Consider the following 12,221-nt stretch of genomic DNA (forward strand, 5'->3'; position numbering starts at 1 on the left):
TTTTTGGAAAGCAGTTTTCGACAGTTTTTTAGCGTGAAATAAATTAATTGGTATTCAAGATTGAAGAAAAATGTGAAACTCAGTTAGTGAATATTATAGATAGTAGAATCTATAGATGTGCGAAAGCATGGCTGAGTCGATTTTTTTGCCCGTGCGCACGCGCATATGACGTCACAGCCATTGAAATCATGACGTCATGCTCGTTTGGAGACACGTTTGACAGTTCGTTTGGAGACAGAGGATTTATCTTCGCTCATCTATATATTCCACTATCTATCGTGAATATGTTTTATGAGTGATAAAATCTAGAAAACAGTGGGAAAAGATCAAGTGAAAAATCAAGTGAGTGTGTGTGTTTGATCCGAACGTTAGAACGTTAGTATGCGTTCGATGAACATACGAATATCGGCCTAAGAAAAACGTAGTTTTCAGCGTTTTTCCAGCAATTCCTCAGTAATTGCTAGTTTTGATAAGTGAAAAATTAATATGGAAATGCCATGAATATATTATGATGGAGGGTAAGTCCGCAAATAGCACCAAAATATTGAATTTAGTTCAAAAATTTATTATTACAGGCCGGACTCGATTATCCGGAGTGTTGAAAAAAAATTCACTCCGGATAATCGAACCCTCCGGAGAATCGAGCCATTTTTTTGTTGTTGCTGAAAATTTAACTTTTGCTGAAATAATCTTTATTTTGGTTATATAACATCTAATAAAGTATCCCGTTGGTCCGTTTATGGATTCTGACTACCGTTAGAGGTCAGCGCCGATCCGAAAATCGTCGGCGGCAACGTTTGTCATAATTTTGGTCGGCGAAGGCTTGGCGATTTTTTTATAACGTTCGTAACCTAAAATGTTTTTCAGGATATTTTTAAACATGACCGGAAGAATCCTTTTAATTTCCCCGGAAAAATCTAATGAGCTGTCCCAAGAGATCCTTCCAAGTTTTTCGAATTTTCAACGGGAATTTCTTTGAAATTTTCACGGAAAATTGTTTAGGAGTTTGCCTATGTCACCGGGCATACATGCTTCAAATTTAACAGAATTTCCTTGAGATTATTTTAAAGTTTCACAAAAACTGTTCCCAACGGAATTTTAACTGGATTTTTATGGAATTTCTTTGGATTTCTACGTGAAATTTCTTGTGTAATTCTTCGGCCTTTTCTACCAAACGACCAGCTAGCCGCTTTTGGCTAAATGACCTATTCGATTAGACGACTTTTCAGTCAAATGATCTGTTCGGCCGAACGACATTATCGTACATACATTATGTCTATTTACGCTAAATGATTTTATGTCAGTCGAATTTCGGATTAATGACATATTCGGCTAAATAACAAACGGCCCTTCCCCATCAAAACATTTCATCTCAAATGAAATTCTATTGATTTTTACAGGAAATCCTTGGAAATTAACGCAGGTAATTCTTCGAGATTCCCAAAAGAATTTCTTTTCTTTTCTAATTCCCGTTTGATTCCCACCCTAATAAGTAGAAAACATTTCGTGAAGCGGAAAACGCTCTGTTTGTTCACTAGGTGCTGTGTACACACTTAACTCATTTCACCGTATTCGGTAAATTTTACCGAAATCTCAACAGCAGAACTGTTCGGTAATTTATTTTACAGATTTTTTGTAATTTTTTCCATTGCTCCACTGTCAAAATCACCGAAAATCAGTTAAAATATTTACCGAACAGTTCTGCTGTTGAGATTTCGGTAAAATTTTACCGAATTCGGCGATTTATTTTAAGTGTGTAAATGTCCTGTCTAAGTGTTAAGTATTCAGTCTGTGCGACCTCTGGTCGAAGATGATGATCCTGCCTTTCTTACTTTTAAATTAAAGATTTTCCTAATTTTTAAGGAAATTTACTCAGAATTTCAACGGTAGTGTTTTCGAGATTTCGAAGGATATTCTTCAGAATTTTCAATAAAAGATCTTAGTTTTTACGAAAAGTTATTTCGATTTTTTTACGAACAAATTTAAGGAATTTTCAAGAAAAACAGCCTTTTTACGAGAAATCCTCTGGAGTTTCAACGGAATTGCCATAAACTGTCGGCGGCGACGGCGCACACCTCTATCCACCGTGTGGTCCTCCGGGTAATCTGGAGGATCCCAAAAAATGACACTTCTAAATTTTATCGTTAAGTACCAAGATTTTTCTGATGCATTTGTTTTTGTATTATGAGTTTGCACTTAATGTTGTGGCTTACACATGCTGTGGCCTTCCGAAAATTCCGGAACATCCGTGAAATAAAACAAAAAATAATTAATTTCATCGCATAGCACCATTTGACATTCTAACAACGGAATTTATTTCCTTTGATTTATTCATACTAAGGCCTCTGCAGTACATAAAATTCGTCTACATTCAGCTCGGTCAGTATTTGCACGTCGCCAACTTTGTAGTCCACACAGGGACCTCAAATCGAACCAGATTGCTCCTGCGCACCTCGCCTTCTTGTCCACTGCGGATCCCTAGCAGGAACCATTGTCACCGGGTTATTGCCCGATATTCTAAGCATGACATTGTGTTTGTGTATGGATCACCTTGGCCACCGAGTGATTCTTTTAAAAAGGAAAATATTCATTTCAACATTAGGAAAGATCCATTAATTACGTAACGCAAAAATGGCCACTTTCAGTCCCCCCTCCCCCCTATGTCACATTTTTTGTATGAGGTATATAAAAAATTTGTGTGGATTGTCACACTTCAGGAAACCCCCTCTCCCTGTAAGGGTTACGTAATTAATGGATGTTCCCTAAATACAAGGATTTTTTGTTGTTACTATGCGTATACTAGTTCCAGTGTTTGAATATATACATACATGGACCACCGTTGGCGAAATAATCATTTTTTCATGTAAATATTGAGGCTGTTCATAAATTACGAAACGCTGGAAGGAGAGGCAGTCGATAGGACCGTGCGTAACGATTCATAAAAACCAATAAAACCTTCCTTAGCTCAGCTTAGACTTCATACAAACCAATTAAAACTTCCATACAAAAAGTGTTACGAAGGGGAGGATGGAGGTTCAAAATCGTCAGATTTAGCGTTACGTAATTTGTGAACGAATCCATTCCGGGTATTCCGAAGGACCATTTGGTAGCATGAGTTACAATGTCAATGCTGTACTAAGAATGTACTGCTTAAAAATATCGGTACTTTGAATTGAAATTCATAACTTGGCCATTTTTGTGAATTTTCTTGATTTCCGTTCCCTTAGGGTTCTTTCACAAAATTCGTAACGCTGAATTTGATAATTTTGATACACCACTCTCCCTCTCGCAACCTTTTTTTCTGGCAGGTTTGATTTTTTTATACGAACCGTGACGCTTGGTCTAACTTCTTCCCTCCCCCCAATTTGTAATTTGTGAACAGTGCCTTAGGAAAGCGAGAAAGGCACTATTATTACCAGGTGTCTTGCACATATTGGATACGTAACGGGAAACACACTGGTAATACATATTTTATTTTTGTAAGATGGATAAGATCGGTTAATCGAGCCTCCACATAATCGAGTCCGGCCTGTATTATTTAGTGCGGATTCAAATAAAATCATCGTAATTATCGGATTGATCACGGTTTATAGGTCACCACAAATTCCCGAAGGCAAACAAGATCTCTCTACACAGAAAGAAAAATCGTTAGTAAAATTAAAAAAACCGTTGGTAAAAATAAAAAGTTGCGTTGGTTCTTTTTCGTAGAGAGTTGTATATGTTCAGAACAAAAGTACGCCAGCTTTTGGAACAACCATGCTTCAAAAGTGGCATTGCGCTCTGAAATTAAAAGTTTTTGTACTGTCAAATCAAAAATGATACACTGTAAAAAATAAAAGTGAAATATTTTTGTTTCAAATGACGATGTCCTTATTATTATTGGGTTTTTATTAAAATTGAAATAATCAAGTCAAGAAAATATTTGGATATATTTTGAATTATTTTAATTGATGGATTGTAAATAAACAAATTACATTGCAATTGACTTATACAAAATCTCGACTCTAAATTTCCCGGATCTTTCCATTGCCGTCCTCCATTGCCGGCCTTTCCTTGTCTCCTTCCGATTGATGCTATGACGGTAAATCTCCCGATCTCGATGCATAATTTATGCCGAATCGCTGGTAGACATGAGAGTTATCGGGACCATATCACTGAAACAGATCATATGAATAAACATTAGTATTTATTTATTTATACAGAAATATTCACCGGTGATAATGTGAAAAATGAAAACATGGCGCGATTATTGCAGTTAACAAATAAGTACCTGCTATTGAAAAACTTGAAGGATCCGGAGTATGACCAGTGATATGAGGCTTAAAGCAAAGGTCCATTCAGAAACCATTGGTTCATATATCTGCTGGGCAAGAAGAGAACTCAACTTCCTGCTGGTATCGCAGTCGGGGTTAAATGATTCCTTCCGCGATGAGCCATGAGAGGAACTGGATAAAAGAGGAAACAAATTATTAGTTACCGGTCGAGAAAACACCTTTGGAAGCCTTCGATTAAAAACTTACTCTATTTTGGAAGCAGCCCGCGCCAATTTATGATTCGCTATAAACACTTTATAGTTTTGCGTGAAAACCTGGTGAAAACGGTATATATCTGCGTGATAACGGTTGATCATCGCTCATAACGACACCTCCACGAAACCTAGATAAAGTAAATAATATTTATGAGCAATAAAATCAGAATTCTTTGTAATTGTTGCTCCCAGTTTTTAAGACCTACCTTTTGTTAAATGACTGGAAAACTCTAGCAATTTGAGAAAACATGAAAAACGCGGTTTTCAATCAAAACTTTTATTGATGTTTTGATTTATGATAGATGCTTGACTGAACCACACAATCACAAAAAGTTTTGTTTTTGATAGGTTGTGTTGACATTTTTAACATTTTAACACTGAAAGAAAATACTTTCAAATTCACACTCTGCACTGGAGAAAAATACTTTTAAAATCATAAATTCACTTTGACAGTAAAAAATAAACTTTTAATTTTAAGAAAATAAAACAACTTTCAAATGTAAAGTTGAAATTATTTATTAAAACAATTTTCGTTTTTTGTGTGTACTTACTAACTTACCCACTATTGCTCTCTCAGCCACTCTTACTCGGTTATACACTTCTACTCACTCATTTACTCTCTGTCATTCGCACTCTCGTTCTCATTCAATCTTACTCACGCGCTCTTACTCGCTCTCTCACTCGCTCTTAACCACTCGCTCACTCTGAATCACTTACTCACTTTTACTCACTCACTCTCACTCATACATCCCTTGTTACTAAGTCGCTCCTTCTTCTTGCACATTTACTCATTCTTACTTATCCACTCACTATTACTCGCTCACTCCCTCATACTCACTGGCTTACTCCTACGCTCATTCATACCACTCACTCACTCTTACTCGCTCATTCTATCTTGCTTATTCACCCAATTTCACTCATGCACTCACTTTTACTCACTGCCTCACTCACTCACTCACCCTTACTCACTTACTCATTCTTACTCACTCACTCTCCTTTATTTATACACTCACTCTCACTCATACATTCTCTATTACTCATTCACTTACTCTTACTCAGTCATTATCTCTTACTCACTCACTCTTACTCGCTCATTTACCCACTCGATCAGCTCAGTAGGATTCAAGCCATTGAAGGAGTCCAGGCTCAATTCAAGTTCTTTTCAATTTGAATAGATCCATGGGTATTAGAGTAGGGCGTCATGGTCATTTTTTCAAATCAATGGTTTTTCGAAGCCATTCTGGGTCCTGAACAACTGTGCAGAATTTGGGACCGATTGGTTGCTTCCTCGCTTTCCGCATCGCGTTTGAAGTTTGTATGGAAATTAGTATGGGAGAACATGTATTTTTGCATTTCTACTACTAGAGGTTTCAGTTCAACGTAAACCAAGTGGCACAATGCGTTAAAGTATAACCCAAAGGATGCCGGAAAACATTGCTTAGGAAAGCACGTTGCTGGAACGTCCACGAAAAAAGTTATAACGCTTCGAACATTAAGTGTTCAAACCATATGCAAAAAATCGTTTATTCTGCCGTACTACGTAGACCAATAATTTAACTGAGTGTTATTTCAAAATAATTGGGGCTTATAGGGCTTTATAGCTAATGGGAGTTATCCGAAATTATTTCACAAAGAAAAAAAATCCGACAAAAGGAAGATGGGTTTTGCCTTCGATAATCAAAGGTTATCCGGTAGTGCTGGCAGAAACATTTTCGAAACGTAATAACATTTTTTGTAGACCTTCCAGCTACGTACCTTCTTCGGCAAAGTCTTCCAGACTATATGCTAACGTATTGAGTCACGCGATTGATGATAAATTGAAGCCACTAAGAGCAAAAATGTAAAAAAGTACGTTTTCCCATACTAATATCCATGTAAATTTAAAACGCGATGCGGCATGCGAGGTTGCAACCAATCGAGCCCATATTTTGCACAGTTGATTGGGGTCCTAAAACGATTCAGAATTCAGAAAAACCTTGATCTCACTTGATCGGACGAAGTTAGCGTTTTTCCATATAACTGCGCCCCACTCTAATGGGTATATCTATGCGATCAAATGCTTTACTAAAGTCCGTATAAAGAGCCTCAACGTGGTTTCCTTTATCCATTGCATTAAGCGTATAATCAACAAATTTAAGTAAATTGGTTGAACTTGAACGCACGTCTGTAATTCGGTGTTTTACGTGTTGAAATAATTTTTCGTTTACAATGGCCTCAAAAAGTTTTGGAATACAAGAGAAAATGTCTGTATGTCTGATTTTTTGCCAGATTCGAAAATGGGTATCACAATAGTTTTTTTTTCCGTATATTTGGCAATTCTCCAGATTTTAATGACATATTTAATAGCCAATCTGAGGTGAACCAACCCAGGGCTGTAAACCTCAATAATAAAGAAGAAAAAAAAATATTCAAAATAATGGAGCGGTTAGTTCCATTGCTAGGGTTTTCATAAATAGAGGAGAGATTCCATCAGGTCCAGTACCTTTCGGGGCGTCTAATCTTCGAAGGGCCTGCAAAATATCCTGGACTTGAAGCTGATTCACTCCAATATCATTTGAAAAGTCTGGGTAAACTGCAAAATAGTCGCGGTCGCGATCATATTCCGAAAATGTTGAATAAATTTCTTGGAAAAAATCTGCAAATAGATTAAAATTTCTTTACCGGGCTATCCCCAATATTTCCGGCAAGGATAATCTGACCAGACGCAGGACGTTTCGCAGGACGCTTGCTGGTCACATTAGTCAAGGGGCATAATTAATGGAAAGCTACTAGATTTCAGTTTAGTTTGTATGTTATTAAAGAAGTTCTTTGGACAGAACTTTATTTTGCTCTCATTTATTGAATTTGAACCTTCAAAAGCATCACTGATAGCGTTATTCAGTTGATCGCATAAGTCTAAGTAAAATAATAAATTTTCATTATTGTTATGATTTTTGTAAATTTTGTGTGCTTTCTACTAGAGATTTCTTAAGTTCTTAATTTGTCGGTCTATATTATTGTTATGACGTCGTTTTCGTTTTAGTGGAGTTTCTTGTGAAATTATTTCAGATAATAATCTGTAAAAAGTTCAGCTGTTTCAACGTTTTCTTCATTTCTTAAAACTATTTGCCTGTTTACACTGCTTAACCTACCGTCGTGCGGGCTTCTTTTGATTCCGGGGGCTACTATGGATTTTTGATTTTTTGAAAAAAATAAACGGAAAAAATACCAAATTTGAAACAGAAAGTTACCATCCAACTATCAACAAGACAATTTTATAGTAATTTTCGTTATAATTCTTGTTATAAAATGCCCAAAGTAGCCACTGATTTATCAAAAGAAGCCCCGCACGACGGTACCTCGAATATTTTCGCTAAATTGTACTCAAAGACATCCTCATACTACTAGTCGTTAGGTCTTTGTTGGTCATGTATGAATAACTAGTATTCGATTGCAGTGTGGAACGCTTCATTTTTCCACAATGGATTTAGAAATTCTGTTACACAAAAATCTTCATAAATATTTGTGAACAAAAAGTCCAAATAGCAATTGTGGTTGTTTTTTATATGATTAATTTGGTTCAATACTAAACTTGCAGACTTGTCAAAGATTAATTGCAAATTTTCGTTATCCCCAACGACTGGTAGTAGGATACATTAATTTTCAGAGTCTAGAATAAAGTCAGCATGGCGTTGGTTAAAGTCACCATAGATGTGAACTTTAACCACTGGTAGATGTTCTGATGGTAGTAATTTTTAGATGCATGATTTGGTGGAAAATATACTGATGCAAATATGTGCATTTCTCCAGCTATATGGGTTTTTACCCAGACATGCTCAAATTCTTTGAGTTTATTTGCTGTGATGGTTTCCGAATTAAAGTTTGCTGAAATTGCTATCACCATAACTACCCCTCCCCCCCCCCACCGGACTTTTTCGTGAGAAAATTCCTGTCATCTCTGAATACATTGAAGTTGCTTCCAAAAATTTCTTCACTAACGTTTTCATCCCAGCTTGTTTGTTGCCAAAATGGTCGAAAAGGATGAGCCTAATACATTTTTGTACATATCCATCATTTTTGCTGAGTTTTTCATTCGATTGAAATTCTGACAATAAATTAGAACTTCAGTCGAATTCTGTTTGTGTGAAGAGATTTTTGGAAGTATGTCGGTCGACGAAATATTTACCTCTTCAGGTAGCGTGTCATCTTCATTTGTTAATGTTACTTCCGGAGAGTGCGTCATTGCCGATGAAAATTTGATGGGCTGTAGAACTTATATGCGGCCTCTCTAGTGCGTTGAAGTTGTTGAGTGCGTTCACTGGATAGGAACGCACGGTGTGATTGAAGGTCTGTATGTATGGAGTTATGAATTTCATGAATCATGACACTATTCACGATATTTAAATCGTGCTTCAACATCATAGTGATATGAACTTGACAGACTCCCGTCCCGAGTACACTCAGATATTGGGGATGATGAAAAACTTTTCCTATAATATAATGCATATCAATGGGCCACATGTAGTGTATTCTCAAAAAACCTTCACGGGCCGCAGGAAAAGGATCAGAGGGCCACACTTTGGGGATCACTGCCTTAGACTCTAAGGTGGCTCCCAACCTTTTCGAGGTCGGGTGATCCACGGCCCACTGAAAATCATTTCATTTCAATATCGTTTATCATTCTAATATGACATTCTTCAGCTGTAACTCATTCTGTGTGATTTTTGTACTTACATTTGTGATACCAGCTTCGCTATACGAATTTGCGTACCTGATAAAGCCAATCTTAAATCGTCATCAATGTTCGATATACATAAGTAGTAGTAAGTAGAAGTAAACGGTATTAGAAAGTTGGGACGCTGATTCCCCACACACTAAAACTGGCTCAAGTTTTTTTCACCGAATAATTCACGAGTTGACGAACCATTCCGCATGTCCAAATATTGATTCTGAATATCATCGGAAAGGCTAGCCACATCTAATGTAAACAAAAACGGACTGCAAAGTAATGAAGCATCTTTTTGGGTCAGCTCAAGAAAATATTTATCAATCTTCATAATTATTGCGTTGAAAAAATCCCCAAGGTGAGAAAGTTTTGGCTACACTGCCACGCGACGGTCGTTCTAGTTTTCAGTTCCGCAAAATACATAAATTGTAGTGAATTACTTAAATTAAAATTCGGGTGAAACATGTAGATTCATTGAGAAGTGTCCAATATTAATACATATTGTGCAGATCAGTGATAAAATTGAGTGCACGGCCGAATAATAGTGTTTTTTCTTATGCATGATCGTACTTGTTTTTTTTTTTCCTACATCTACTTTCGGAAAAAGTATGTCAGTGTTGGCAGAATGGCAACCGAACAAAAAAGTTCTCTAGATAGACACATAATCGTGCTTTAAAGACGTGAAAAACGGTGTGCATTCAATCATATCCGAAATTGAATATTGTACGCGAAGATGGAAGAGGAAATCTGTTATATAAAACGGGTGTATGTTCAAGTCCAAGAGGAAAATCAGCAAGGAAGAGGAGAAAGCAAAAAATCCCGGTGAGATTATTCCATGATTATTCTATTATTATTCTATTATTCCATGTACCCCTATGTCGTAGCAAAAAAAAAAAGATTTTCTCCAATTGTCTCTTTTTACAATTCGTTTAGATATTGCTCTTAACATAATATAAATACCGCCCCACAAGATGCTGAGTCAGTAATAAACATAAGCTATACTGGCAACTGCATTGCTTTTTTGTTCCATTTCAAAGCGTCCCAGTTCCTAAAGTTCTGCCAAAGTGTGGTTGTTTCTCAGTTTTCCCAACAGATGGCTACAAAATAAAAAAAAAGCTTTGGAAAAAGTAGTACATAGCAGGAACTTGCTTTAGGAAGGAGCATACATAAACGGTTGAAACTATTCTTCTTAGGTTTTACCTCCGATTTTTGAGATATATGTTTATGTCGAATACTTCTTGAGTTTCAGTACCAATCTGCGCTAAGGAGCAGAATCTCGAGTGTTGTTCAGTGCTAAGCTATAGGAAGGAAAAATAGGGATAGTTTATCCAGAGATGTGCGAATACTTAAAAAATACGCTGAAAACTTGTAAAAGTTTCCATCATTAGATTTAAAAAAATGCAAATATGAATTATCATACGATTTGAGCAAAGGAACTTGACGCCACACCATAGCTCTTCCGTGGAGTTGCGCAAAGGTTTAAATATTTCATATGAATTGTTTTATTTTTCATTCTGTTCATATATTTATAAGAGTCGTAGTCTAAATGGCTAATTTACATAAACTATTCATAACAATTATAACATTCGTTCTTTCTACGCAAGATACTTTCAATCTTCATTTTCAGGCTCATGGTTCTGTTACGATATATATTTGATATGGATTATTGTTACAGGCCAAAGATTTCTAAGTTTCTTTTCAGAAGCATATCTAATTCAACTTTCCAGATCCATTTGTTTTAGTGAGTTTGTTTGCTTACTATGTTTCAACGATATAGTTTATCTCAGATTTTTTTGTGTTGATGACTATTAAATACTGTAACAATATTCTACCAGCTTCTCATGCTTTTATGTTTGTTTGTACTCATATTTTTGTATCTTAATTTCTCAATTTCATGTTTTCATATTTTTTTATTTTCATATAGCAATTTTTATTCTTCTATTACATTATATTTTTATGTTTCTTATTTTCATATTATAAAATTTTCATATTTTCATGATTTGACATTTTCATAGCCCACTACAAAACATCCCAGGAAGGAAAGCTTCCAACCTGCCATGTAACCTTTATGCAGATGACGTCCCGGCACATGATCTGCTATCTGATACTAAACATTCAAAATAATAATTAAATTCTTTACAATTTCCAGCTTTTTCTACAAGATGTGTACATCCCGAGTTAACTTCGGCTCCTAGTTGATGTTATATTCTACAAATATATATAAAATTTGATATAATCTTTTATTATAATGTTATACATTTCACTACATATTTATATACAACTACCAAAATAAGAACTTAAAAAGAACGCGGTGCGTATGGTACGGTATCTCCTAGCATCCTTAAACCCCTGTAGATTCGTGATTTGTACCACGTTGAAGTTACTACTTAAACACGATACATCTCGAAGAATCATCTCTGCGGCAAACACGACGCAGTGAGCCTCAATATTGACAAGAAAAATTATTGGGCGTCATCTAACTCAATGATTTTCCAGGATGCTTTCTTTGTACTGGCTGCATTTGTGTTCGATTAGATTAGATGAGATTATCATAAATGCATTTTTTTCATATTGATAGAGTTTATTACTAAATACGCGCCAGGATCAAAAAATTAAATTTTGATCCAGGAAGTGTGAATGCACTTCATATATCCTTATGATATGTGGGTATAATCACGCGGGGCTTATTGTACACGACTATAGCTTCGGAATGCTTGCGTTCTTGAAATGGGCTATAGGAGTTACAATAGAGCTATCACCTTCTAGCTCCCGGATCTAAGATTCTAGCAATTATATTAAATTTAAATAGTTGCACGAATATTCTATCCATAATGCCACTGCCAGACAGTGGGAGTTAGATTGTAAAAAAAAACACACACACACACACACACACACACACACACACACACACACACACACACACACACACAGCAGGCAGCAGGGCAGCAGGGACTATGTCCATGGGCTTGACGATCCCTCCCCAGGCCA

At 36.2% G+C, this 12,221-nt stretch overlaps 1 long non-coding RNA gene across 1 annotated transcript; it reads right to left on the reverse strand.

Annotated features, from left to right (window-relative positions):
- Positions 1 to 4,280: 4,280 nt before the first annotated feature.
- LOC134218000 (uncharacterized) lies at positions 4,281 to 4,844 on the reverse strand. The gene is made up of 3 exons (XR_009981212.1): positions 4,735 to 4,844; positions 4,521 to 4,656; positions 4,281 to 4,445 (listed from the first exon to the last, which is right to left on the reverse strand). It is a non-coding gene; the product is annotated as an uncharacterized LOC134218000 (long non-coding RNA).
- Between the last annotated feature and the right edge of the window lie 7,377 nt (positions 4,845 to 12,221).

This window comes from Armigeres subalbatus, chromosome 2 (genome assembly GCF_024139115.2).
Source record: "Armigeres subalbatus isolate Guangzhou_Male chromosome 2, GZ_Asu_2, whole genome shotgun sequence".
NCBI lineage: Eukaryota > Metazoa > Arthropoda > Insecta > Diptera > Culicidae > Armigeres > Armigeres subalbatus.